Below are 13,473 nucleotides of genomic sequence, written 5' to 3' on the forward strand. Positions count from 1 at the left end.
GAGTAACCTGTTGCTTGATTTGGACAAAAAGCTACAAAAAGGTTTTGAAAACACAGTACTTTAGGGTCTCCTGCAGCGTTTTATAGAGGAGGGTAGGCATATCTCAAAAACACAACACACTTGCCAACAACAAGTCAATACACTTCAAAGAAATATCATATATCACTATACCAGCCCGTAATTTAATTTACATTTGACACAAGGACCTTCAAATACATCAAACGATATTGTTTAGATCTTACACAAATAAGTATGTGCATGCTGAAACCAGATTCTTGGGCCTAATTTTGCTTCACTGGGCATTAAAGACAGTCAGTCTAATTTATTATCTCCATATGTAAACAAATCACAAGATATTCAACTCAAAGAGGCCATTAGCATTAACTAGTAGTTTGTTTCCCATTCCAGCACAGCTATGTGCAACTAAGACATGCAAATCTGGTATTTACTGATGCTGCACCTCAATAACAAAGAGGCGAATAGATGTACAGAAAAATAACCATCCTATAAAATCGTCCATCTCCTTTCAAGGTAAAACTGTGGCTTGGTTCAGCAATTTTCTGTTACTGACAAACACAATGATGTATTTGTTTTCCACCAGGTTTTCCCATATATCAAAGACACGTTGGGGAAAATGAAAAGAGTCTTTTGTTATAAATTATGTCAATTTCAGAACTATTGCATTTGGAAAAACAGTTCAAACTGTCAGAATGCGTAACATTGGATTTGTTAAGGGTTTACATTCAGAGGAATTTAGAATAGCTGAGACAACAAACAGTGTCAAACAGTGTTTGACTTGAGCAAGTAGTAATTCTGTTTTACTGAAACTCATAAACTAGAGCTCAACTACAAGAACAAAAGCCGGCACGTAAATACTGTATGCACTGCATAGAAAATCAATATGCAACAGTACGTAAAGACAGCATTCCTCCTTGCAGGGAGATGGTAGTCTCTGTCTTTGTGGATTTTGCAGGGGGCTGCACAGGAGCAGCAGGGCAGGTGTCCCACTGGGTTATGAGAGCCAGAAGCTTTGCATCTGGATCATTTCCTCAGCACAGAGACTCCACACTGGGACCTCCTCATAAAGCTGCACATATGCCAAAGAACCTCAAATCCCTCCGAATCCGCCATCCATGTCAGCCTGTATGTGGCGGCTGTGGTAACAAGCAGCAGGTAACAAGCTGTGACAAACTCACAACATCACAGAGAGGGTGCAGGGGAAAGGACTCATGCTTTTTGTCTCTCACACTGTCAGATATGCCTGCACTAATGGCCGAATAGCCCAAAATGGGTTTCAGCATGAGGGGCAAAGAAAAAAATAGTTTTAGTACTTGTGTTTTTCAGCGAGAGTGGGGTGTGACTGAAGGCAGGAGGATTACGGAAGCAGCGGAAGAATGATGAAACCAGGATCAAGTAGAACCTTCAACCATGTGAGTAAGTCTCCTGCTCACTCCAAAAACCTTCAGATACACTCCTTTCCACATCGGTTCACTTTAAGCTTGATATTCCCTGGACAGAGAGTTGAAAGATATCCTTTGAGGAGATATCCTGCCTCTGAGTGAGTCCCAAGAGGAAGCCTGGAAGGGACTGAAATGTGGAAAAAGGGGGCCGGACATTTTCCATGGTTCAGTCTCGTGAAAATGCAGGAGTGCTTTAAGAAACATTCCTTCGATGGGCTGAGGGAGCCACAAGCGGGGAGACGTCAGGAGAAATCATGCTTGGCTCAACACAAAAAGGACTCAGTGAAATGAGATTTAATCTTCTGAGCTTAGAGTGTATTAGCCAGATGTAAACAGTCGGTACCAGTTGTGAGTTGTGCTCACTTCCACGGCCCTGCTGCTTGGAGAAACAATGCATAAAACATCAAACAGCAGCAATGAAAGAAACTCTGTAAACATGGATATTTAAAGGGCAAAATAAAAACTTTCACAAGCCAGGCATATCACAATTGTGGGAATCTGGGGGTTACGCTTAGCTGGCCACACTGAAACACTTTCTCCCTGAGAATACTCTGCCTCCAGTCCAGAGCTGTGGGAAAGGGAGTTTATGCAATTACATCACATTGATTTATGGGAGACAGAGGAAAGGGGAGAGGATGGAAACCGAGCTGCTTGGAGACGGTCCAAGATTAAGTCCCCGAAGAAACACAAGTCAATAGATTTACACCACAAAACATGATGGATCTGAGACAATTGTATGAGGATGAATGTGGTCAGAGAAACACAGGCAACGGGGTGAGGTCAAACCTTTCTAAAATTATTGGTTTTGATTTAGGACTCAAATCACAGAAAAAAAAACTCTGAAAACAGCCGTAATTGTAATGCAGAGGCTCCTCCGTGAACCTGCTCATGGGGCACATGCAGATAACAAGTTCAGAATAGCAATAACACCCCAGCTGAACTTACTTCCAATTCTCTCTACTCAACTGAACTAGGGAACTGATGACAGTTGCCTTGCTTGAGCAGATGCTGCTGATGCTGCCTTGAGTATTAATTGGAGGTAGTGATGAAATTGTGAGTAATGTGCCCAAGCGTGCACTGCAGCCTTAGTGGGGCAGCATATCTCCATCAGCACACCGCAATCTTACAGTTATAAATAAACAGCCCATTTAGTGCTCTCAGCCTCTGTAAGAGGACCACAGGAGTGACCACAGCTGAGATATTTATGTAAAACACATTACGGCCCTTCTGCTTATTTAAACATTTGCTTATGACTTGAGTTTAAAATGCAAAAAACTCCAAAAACCATGTCTGGGTGATGCACATACAGCGTCCTGTGGGCTGAAGAGAGGAACTGTTAAGCATTTCCTATAATTTATAGAGGAAATTCAGCATTCATCAATTTGCTACAAATGAATGTTGCAGATTGTTAAAAAGTCTATACAAAAAGCAAACAGGCATCCAGGAAACCAGGAGGTCTTTTATATAGTCTTTTATAAAATCCAGGCACAATTGCAAACAACATATGAGCCTACACAACAAAGATTAAATGCAACTCATTAATTTTCCCGGCATGAGGCTCAATGTCGACGCCAGCCACCAAACGGTGAAAATACGAACAAAGCAGAGGGAGATTCTAGATGATATTCAGCATAATGAGCTGTGCAGTTGCAGTAGGAGATATTAAATGGTTTTATTTTTTAACTTTTCTAAATCTCCAGCTGTCTGCAAAGTCTCAAGCTTCTTGGAAGCACAACAGACCTTTGGTTCGAGCCAAAAGCAACAGAATAACACGAAGAGCTGGCCAAATATTTGAAGGGGGTGTTTTGAAAGCTCGCAGTATAGACTGCATGGTTGCTCCAGATATGGCAAATGTATGGAAGCTTACTCAGAGATGTTATGAGTGAGGAAAGGATAGACATCTGTTCCTTATTAAATTAAAAAAAAGTGGCTTGTCCATTTCCAAACTGCCTGCAGCGATAAGCAAAGGCAGTTTTGATAATATGCCTTTCTCCAGCTTCATTGTTTCTTTTGTGTGTCGTTTTAATGAGGTGAAATCAAATGACATCATGTCTGGTTACTGACGGGGCTAAATTCTACACAAAATCTAACTAAAACCTGCTTTATCATAGTTAAATCCTGTTTCGTCATCTGTCCAGTAATAGCAGCAGTTTAAGCCAAAAGTCATAGAAATGGATGCATAGTTTTTTTTTTTTACTGCATGGCTTGATGGATAAAGCCAAAAGACCCTCTACAGATCCAGGGGTTTTCAGAGACACCCACAAAATTACTTTGGCTTCAACATTGACGCTGAAGCATTTCATATGGGATCTGCCTCCTGCCAAGTGTTATCGGAAAAGATGATCTGGGCCCATTTCTCCGGGGTGTGAACTCTTGGAGAATTGCCTGAGCTGTCTGTTTTGTCCTCAAACACTTCACACTTTTGAGCGTCACCACCAGGTGGTCAAGATTACTTTGGACGACTTTGCGGCTGGCCTGTCATCCTAAAGCGGGACAGGTGACAAATCCGTGGGAAGCGCGCCAAGATCACCTGATGCTCCACTGAAAATAACCTCTCCGAGCGTCTGTAGTCTCATCTTTTTTGAACACTTAAATCAATGAACACTGCAGCCAATTTAATTTCACATACTGGAGACACCTGCTGTGCCTGTGCTATCTCCGACAAACACATGTGAAGGTGATCCTGGGACTCGTGTGCTAGAAATGTTGGATTCAAACACATTCTCATGAAAATATCAAACTCCTTTAATATACTTCAAATGGTTAAACACTGGCTAGCTTTCCTATTCAGAGGATTCTCCTTTTCCCCCTAAGCTTCAAAGAAAAGAAGATGCAGCGAGTTGCGGATTAAGGAAAAAAGAAATTATGCTTCATGGCTTGCCTGTGTTTACCCTAATAACTATTAGTAAAGAAATTTAACAGTGAAGAAAATAGCTCTTTAACTCAAAAAGATTTTATTTTTCGCTCCTCTCTTCTTAGAAAACCAGATTTTCTTAAGAATTTCTTGTGGTGGCTCCAAGAACCGCTGGGTTTATTAAATGCAGCACATTCCCTCCACACTAATGGTGTGGTTTGCTTGTGGCTGTAACACATCAGCTGGCATTGACCGACTGTTTGCCCCAAGGACAGAGGCCGTGTTTTAGCGCAGTGACCCATGAATGCTGTCTCGAGTACCGCACTTTTAAAGTGGCAGCGGGTTAAAAATTTCATAAAGCGCCATCAAAAAATCATGAGGCAGCGAGGTGCTCCGTCTTTGCTGTCTAATTGTTTCCCCCTTTGAGGAGTAAAAATAACCATCTACAACGTGTATATTTGATTTGCTGTTAAAAGGCAAAGGCTAGAATTCAGCGAGACATGAAGAGGCTGTTCAGACAAGTAAATTCATCACAGCGGGAAGCATGTCTAAGAACCATCATTGCAATCTTCACATAAACCGCTACGGATCGCTGGAGGACGCTGGGTGGCTTTAACAACCTCCGCTGGCTTTATGGCTACATTGTGAGCAACAGTTCAGCGCCCCTGTGAGCTTCAGTTCTCCACCACATGTGGTCTAACGGTGTGACAGCGGGCAATAAACAGGACGACACTGAAGAAAGAATCGCTGAAAATCCTGCAAAAGGCACACCTGCCTCACACTCTTAAGATGGGAGATAACATTATCACACAAGTGAAGGAAGTCACACGGGAGGCTTTAAATGTAAACAGAAAACAGTAAAGACAGATGGCCCTCACCTGCGCTGCTACCAGTTTATAAGCTCTAAAGATTTTCAGTTCCTGTTCTTTAACAAGCCCAAGTGAAATACAAGCGTCTATCTTGTGATCCTGGCAGGAGAGAGATCATTAGCCCTTCCCCTCAGGTTTCCCCAGGTAGAAGTTGTAACCCGCTGTGGATTTTTTTTAATCAAACACTGATCTGTCCCCCTGATGCTGCGGAGGCTGACAAGGAGCCCATACGTCTAATAGACCTGTGGCAAGTCTCACCCTGTGGGAGGGACTATAACATCGCTGCTATCCCACAGGAGCTGCAGGGAGCAGTGTTGTGGACAAGGTGTGTGGGCTTCAAAGGCATCAAAAAGCAGCCAGCCTCGAGGAAAGAAATCATTGGGCCTTTTTTTTTTTTTTTAAAAGGTACTCACTCTCATGTTGGCATCATATGTGAATACAAATGCACATAATTAGTTTGCAAAAAGAGAATCGCATTAGCCCAGTTCCATCCTGTGAAGTTTACAACATTCACTTCCAAGTTAAAATAAAGAAACCTCTGCTTAGCTCAGGTTTTTCTTTTTTTTTTTCCCTACGCCGTGTTTGCTATTTAAATGCAAAACATTTAGCCTAGATTCCAGCAGATATGAGATCCATATGCAGCAAATACAAAACGACGGCATTTCCAGTCAAGTTTTTACGAGCAGAACCCCGGCTGCAGGGGTGTGTGTGGGAGAGCTGCATGTACATTTGTGTTTGTGTATTTGAGGTTTTGTTCGGTTATCACTGACTGGAACGGCAAAGTGTTATTAACAGGCTGGGATGCAAACCCAAATCATGCTGAAAATAAATCTCTTAGAGGTACTCTATAATTCAGCCACAGTGGAAAAGCCGCGACAGCAAACAAGGCTACGTCATACTGTGTATACCGACCAACTGTCCTCCTTCTGTCTATAAATCTGATGTAACTGCACCCTCTTTGCTTTCTAGCCCGACTTCCAGTCATAATCCAAATGTTTGAGAAAGTGAGTTAATGATTTAACATCGAGCTCCAACATGCATTTAATGTGTTTACAATGATAATAGCCTAATTATGTGGGTCATCATTAACAACCCACTGTCCATCACTACAATAATTTGTGCACTCTAAATTACCAAATCAATTTGTGACAAGAGCAAGCGTGTTTGTATTTGCGAGCAACAATTATCATATCACATTATACTGTGTAGCCCATCGTCGGTGATTAAAAATAAACAGGATATTTACAGGGGCTCAGATCCCCTGTAGGCAGAGGAAATAAAAACACAGCACCGAATATGTAATAAAAATAGGGCACATCATAAAAGCCTCTGATGACTAAAGGGTCCTCTTGTAACGCTATATCGTCTTATTCTAAAAACTTGGATGGAAAGATCACTCGAGGAGGACAACCTGGGAATAGAGAGGAGAGGAGAGGAGAGGAGAGGGACACAGTTGTGGCTGAGGCAACAGAAAAAGAGAAAGACCAGAAGCTGGGAGAGAGTCCCATTTCATCAGAAAAATGCCTGAGTCAGGAGACGAGAGAACCATTAGGCCCAATGAGTCACAGGGAGAGGCTGTAAAAACAGATTTGAACTGGGCTCTGCTCACAATACCATCCTCAAAAAAAAACAACCAGAGAGCAGTGGAACAGTGGTCCCAAATGAAGGGCAAATGGTTCATGCCCAGTGGTGTGTCTCCTCACCAGTACGTCTGCAAAAGCAAAGGCAGAGAAATGACGACAACATGTCCCTGAGGATCTGTGCAGAAGAGGGTGTTGTTGCTAACCGAACACTGCTGATGCACACTCAGGCAGCCCAATTAATGCACTAATTATTTTGTCTATAAAATGCCAGAAAACAGTGAAGAATAATGATCTCAATTTCCTAAAGCCAAAGGTTGCAGGCTTGTTCTGTCTGACCAACAGACCAGAACCCAAATAGATTTAATTCGCAATTAAAACCACACACAGCAAAGCCTCGCAACTGCAACGCTTAGAGACGATATTAGGAGACTTAGTTTGACAATTTAAGAAACATAACAGACAATGAATCAAAAGCAAAAGCTACAGGATTTTCAGGTGAAAACTTTGAATCATTCTCAGTCATAACTTGCAAACAAATGCTGAGCAATGTTGGAAACAGTCTAAGTGAAGAGAACACCTTCAAGTGGTGCCTGTACACATTTTGCAAACACAAAAGCATGGCTGAGTCTTAAGATGCAGTCGATTCACAGTATTCCCTCTGAATAATACAACAATGGTGTTATTCTTTATGCAACACATCTTCCATTCTCGTTGATTCATAAGCAGTTTACAATCCTCCATTTGTGCTGATAAATGAATCATGTGAACATAGAAGCTTTATCAAAACCCATGACGAGAACCAAGTAATTTATGCAAAATTGTCTGTAGTAAAAAAGCTCCAGTGTTAGTCAGCGAGTGTGGAAAACAATCACACACCCATAAAATGAGCTCTTCCTCCCTGGTGCTACTTGATTAGCACCCAGCTTCCTCGAGCCCAGTGAGCCAACACTGAGCCCAATGTGAGTCAACCCAGCACTGTGGTGTGACCTTAGCCAAAGCACTGTTTGTTCATCCTGCAAACAAAAAACAAAAGCCTCCCTTTCACACACACATACAGCACAGAGCTCTCTGATGTATCTTTTGCAAAGGCAGCAGAGTGCTTAAACTTCAGCATCATTCGGTACATCAGAGTTGTGCCGAGCTCCCTCTGAAGCCAGGCAGGTAATCTCCCCACACGTGTCACATACCCAGCTCCTGGCCAGCCTAAGCCCCTCTCTGAGCTTTGACTACATCTGGGGGATAAAAAAGAGCACAAGGTGATAAAGAAAACCTCCCGGCAAAAGCGCAGGGATTTACCGAGTGTGCCTGCTCCGTGTAATGACCAGCGGGTCCTCGCCGGTAGCCTTTAATGGACACCTGAGTAAAATGGTTTATTAGTTCTGAAAAACATTATGCAGAGGAAAAGATGGCTGGGGGGGGGATTTCGAGATAGATTCGAACATCTTAAGAAGGGGTCGAGAGCACCCTCATCTAAGAGCCTATCAAGCCGTAAGCCTATTGGAGAGCCTGCTATCTCCCGAGCACAGCTTGTCAAATACATACCTTTTACCTCATTACCTGCTCAGCACAGCCATTATTGAGGGAAATAGGGTGAACGCAAGATAAGCACAAAGAATTCTTAGGCTGAGCACAAACAGCCGTCCTGCTTCCTCCTGATAAAAAAGGAAGAGAGGCCCCTCAGCTTCCTGCTCTGAGTGAACTCTGGGGCCGCCAGCTGCCCCACGTTTAGGTCACTCACGGCTTCCTGGCCCATATGGAGAAACGCGACGAGGACAAAGGAATGCGTGAGTGTGTGAATCACGCAGGAATGTGACAAAATGTTCATCTAGCACGGAGTTTAAACTTGATACAATGGTTTAACAAGACTCCCGCCGTAGATAGCTACAATGGTGTAATCTGTACTTTTCAGCCCTCATTCTTCTTTAACATTTAAGATAACATAAACTTTATTGGTCCCTCACCAGGGAAATTCACATGTTACACTAGCTGGATGCAGATAAGGCATGAAATTGAATAAACAGTTTGTAACACTATCGATTGCAGTTTTGCTCAGATCTTTAAAAGTCCAACATCTGTCCTCCTGTGATGCAACAATAACTGGATGCTGGTAAATAAACAGATTTGAAAATAAAAGACTGTTGTAATTATACAAAGACATGTCTTTGTAGGAGAAGTTATCACTGTTTAAAGCAATGTAGATTAATAAATACATGTACTTCTACCTGCTTAAGACTATGTTATAATTTCAGTGTCACTGTCACCCCTGAACAGCATCACTGCAATGCTCATACGGATGCATCGTATGAGATCAGGTCACATCATGCTTTGATTACTGTATTTTCCCCACAGTAGCCTCAGAGTGATGATTAAAAGGCCTGACTTGTCCTCCTACTGAATATGACATCATTTCATGCTGTTTCCATATTTTGTTCTTTCATTCACTACGACAGAGCAACAAAGGCGGAACATTAATGGTGTCACGATGAGAGGACGTTATTGGAAAAGGGGAAAAAAATAACCTTTTGCTGGCTTTATGTGGTCCTCAATCTCAACTATGTCCACCATCATCATCATGATCATCAGCAACTTGTGATCTACACAGATCTGATGTTTCTGTCTGGACCTTTCATTTACGTCATAAGCCTGCACCCGTTGCACTTTTATTGACTTTTTTACCTCAGCCAAGGGTACAAAGAGCGTTGCAATATATCAAACTCTAAATGCCAATATGGAGTTTTATTTTGGAGGAGATGCTTGTCAGCTGGTGTGCGTAGGCCTCGCATCTACAGCACAGCGAACAACTGTAAATCCACTTTTCGACAGGTGCCAAACCAGCCAGCTTTATATGGCAGCAGAACTTGGAGCAGAAAAAAAAACCTGCCTCCGCAGATGACATCTAGCCACACTGGTTGGACATACAGCACTCACGTAACACAGTGTCGACACGTAACACACACCTTCACGGCTTTTAAACAGCTGATGAAAAATACACCTTTCAGAAAGTAAATTATTTCTGCCAGCTGAAAAGCAAATTTCATTTTCTCATGTCTCCTGACAACAAAGATGCTGAACCCATTACAGGCAGAGGCCTCTGCATCACACACATTAAATGAAGGGTCCTCTAGCAATCGAAAAAAGCAATTTTCTCATTGAGCCAATAGATACTCCATTTAGTTCCAGGCTCTCTTCGGACCGCTGCTGCCGTGGTGGGGCTCATACAGGGGGAAAGCGAGTGTAGAGTGATGACCCAGCCTCGTTTTCCCTGCGCCTTTGCTGCTCTGAACTCATCGATATGGATACAGACGTGCTTTGCAGGCTGGATGAGGGCGGAACGGAGGAAGGGAAGATGGGAACGGATGGGGGCAGGAGGAAGAAAAGGGTAACAGATGAGATGATACAGAGGCAGACTGATAGAAAAAAGGTTGACGGAGGTTACGGGGAGGCAGGATGAATCAGAGATGCAAACTCGGGGGCAGGTGATCAAATGAGGGGCCAAAAAAGGCAGCAGCCTAATTTGCATGCACATCAGCTGATATTAAGGAAAGAGAACAGCAGTGAAAGTGTGAGTGTGAGCGGAAAAAGAAACTGAAATCGGAGGCACTCAACCATGTGGAACCGCAGACTGATTAATTTCAGGCCTTTAATGAGCGATGCTCTGCCAGGCCAGGCGGCATCAAGTCAGTCACCCCGTCTCTCAGCAGGAGCTGCCACACACTACGATTCACACTTTCCTCTCTCTGCCAGCGACTGAAAGACACAGGAGCGGTGAAGTCTCCACACTTTATCTGTCTGTCATTCTGCTTTATTTCCTACTAATGTGTTTTTGCTGTTTCATAGCTGGCACTACAAACGTGTGATTAAGAGCAACACATTATCAGAGGCACTATTAAAATGATCACCAGCAGCAAGTCTCACACCAGGTGTTCCGCGTCTGTAGGTGGAATAAAACAAGCCTGCATCGGTGGAGATTTGAATCCACTCGAACATGCTCCCGTTTAATTGCTATCCTCTGCGGTCCACCGAGGAAACCAAATGCATTGTTGCTTCTAACCTTTATTCCCTGTATAAATTACGCTGTAGGTTTACAAACTCCATTGCCTGCATTTTGGATTTATCCTGAAATCATCACTGAGCAAAAAAAAACAATTTCCATTTCCCAACACTCATGTGAATCAAGCGAAGGAGAGAAAGGCTTCAGGCGGAGTTTAGTCATCCGTGTTGGCAGCTGCTCCAAAAGCATCAATACTACTGTTTCTTTTCTCTCTCTGTTTTTTTTTTTTTTTTTTGGACAAGGCAAATGTTCACCCGAAACATGGTGAACAAACACATCTCTGTTTCCAGTTTGCGAGCTTCTCTCTCTCTCTTTCTCTCTCTCTCTCTCTACCAACGCCCCCTTCATTTGGTTTCAGGGGGGAAATAGTGACAATAAAGAAAATAAAGAGGGTGGAACAAAGAGCAGACAGCGGAGGAAGGAGAAATCTTTACGTGATGCAGCAGGAAAGTAGCACAGCTCATTAATCGTGACAGGAGCTGATTTGTCAGTCGAGTCCAAGCTGGTGTGGTGTGATATGATTCTCCTGTCTCTCCTGACACTCACTGTGGCAGCCTCGGGGAGACGGAGGGCTGGTTGGGACTTTAACTGGAGGCAAGACAATCCAGCAGAGCACACTCACCTGGACACTGCTGGGTGTTAATGGGTCCCTTGGAACCAATCTCCTCAGGCAAAGATCTGATTATAACCCCATTCCCAGGTGTTACTGTGCCTACAAATGTGTTCTAGAAACTTTTTTGCTGATGTCCAACTCGAAGCAGAAAAACTTATCAGGTCACATGCTGGGTACTTTGTATTAAAGCACGTGACTGCCTTTAAAGTATTGAGTTTTCATTTTCAGACTCACTGGATGTGTCATGTCGGAGATGTGACAGACTGAGACAAGCGTGGGGCTTTTTTTTTTGGATGATGCATCCTTCTGATTAATGCAAACTGACAGTGAACTCCTGCCCTACAGCAAAAGGTAGCTCAGTCAGAGACACCCCATCTGGTGACCCCATACATCTCTGCAGACAGCCGCCTCGGTTTTTTTGGCTGGAGCCCCGTGGGAAGGGTGCCAGCTTGGAGACTGACATACATCTCCCCTGCTGTCAAGCTTCTCATAACACCATTAAATAAATAAATAAAAATACAAAAAAAAAAGACCATTAAAACCACTGCAAGGAATGGTGGATGTGTATTACGCGCTGAATCTTTTATTCCTGCGGGACAAATAGAGACCTGACCAGAGGATAACGCAAGAATACTCGGTCAAACAGCGACTTAAACAATTACCAAGAGGGCTCAATTTAAATCCAACTCTCTTTCAAGACATTAATATTGTTTCTGGAGCTCTTTCGACGTGGAAACTTGCGTCAACAAAGTAGCCAAAGCAGAAATCAAACATTACGCACAACAACATCCTCCTGTTGGGTTTTTTTTTTTTTGGACACGCTGTAGTAAATAACAAATCCGATGCTGGTCACAAAAACAAGCCAAGGTTTCACGCTGACGTTATTTCGATTTCATTTCAACACACAAAACATTCAAGTTGGAGACACGTTCTCTTACCTCAAAGCGCAGCTCAGTGCCGAAACCTCTGGCTGAGTCGAGCTGAGGAAATGTTACTAAACAGCCGCCTGGATGAACGTATTCAGGTAGAAAATACTACACAGCGACCGCTTGGGATGTCTAACGGAGTGAACTGTGAACCCACCGCGTCCAACTAAATAAAATCCACAGCTCCGACTTGTGCGATCCCTATTTAGCCGAGCATGCAGTGTTGCGGGCAGATTGGTATGCAAACAGTTTGGTGAACTCACTGAGCGGAGCGCCTCATCCTGCAGCCTGATCCGCTCCGGAGGGCGGAGACTCTCCGACGCACACGCCTCCGGTTTACCTTCCTTCCACTATTGTCGCTCCTGAATTTTTTTTTTTTTTTTTGCAGCGGTAAACACCTACTCACAGCAGCACAACATATGCATTTAACACGTGATTTGCATTTGAGAATGAGCTGTAAGGTGTTTTCTAGCAGTTTCATCATTTGCAGTGTGGCTGCATTTTGCCCACAATAAGCAGATATGAGTGTGGTGAGGATCCTGGAGGGATTGAACTCATTTTCTCCCCAAATGTCACACAGTTGTTTTAATGTCAGGCTGTTGAGTGTTACATTTTTTTTTTTTTAAATGTGGAAGTCAGATTGGCTGATCGTTTTCAAATTCCTACTTTTGTTGCAAAGTAAAAACTAATACACTATAAATGAGTTCTCACTTTTCCTGTCATTGTAGGCTTTTTGAACTCCATTGAGATCAATTTCAGACACTAATCTCAGCGCTGCAACTGCAGAGATTTATCAATCCACAGATATGAACTTTTTTTTGTGTGTGTTTTTAGTTACTGATAAGCAAGAATGCTAAATATTTGCCAGTTTCTGCAGCTTCCTAAATGTGAGGATGATTTTCTGTGTCACCTAAAAGCCTAACAACCTAAAAACTGAGTATATATGTGGGTTTTGGATAGTTGATCAGACATTTAAAGACATCTACATAAACAAAAGTAAACTATAGATGACCGTTCTTGATTGGTTTTTCATTTTATTAAAAAAAGAAGAAGAAGACGAAGAAGAAGAAGAAGAAGAAGAAGAAGAAAAAAAGAGATGCATTACTCATCCAGAAAC

General features: G+C 42.9%; 1 protein-coding gene across 1 annotated transcript in view; it reads right to left on the reverse strand.

The window, feature by feature from the left end:
- The window catches only part of tspan18b (tetraspanin 18b), a 33,470-nt gene extending 20,856 nt beyond the window's left edge, over window positions 1-12,614 (reverse strand). The window contains exon 1 of the mRNA XM_008278921.1: window positions 12,369-12,614. The gene's annotated coding sequence lies outside the window, so the exon portion shown is untranslated. The remainder of the gene's footprint in view (window positions 1-12,368) is intronic.
- Window positions 12,615-13,473: the final 859 nt, after the last annotated feature.

Source organism: Stegastes partitus, unplaced genomic scaffold (genome assembly GCF_000690725.1).
Source record: "Stegastes partitus isolate 25-593 unplaced genomic scaffold, Stegastes_partitus-1.0.2 Scaffold138, whole genome shotgun sequence".
NCBI lineage: Eukaryota > Metazoa > Chordata > Actinopteri > Pomacentridae > Stegastes > Stegastes partitus.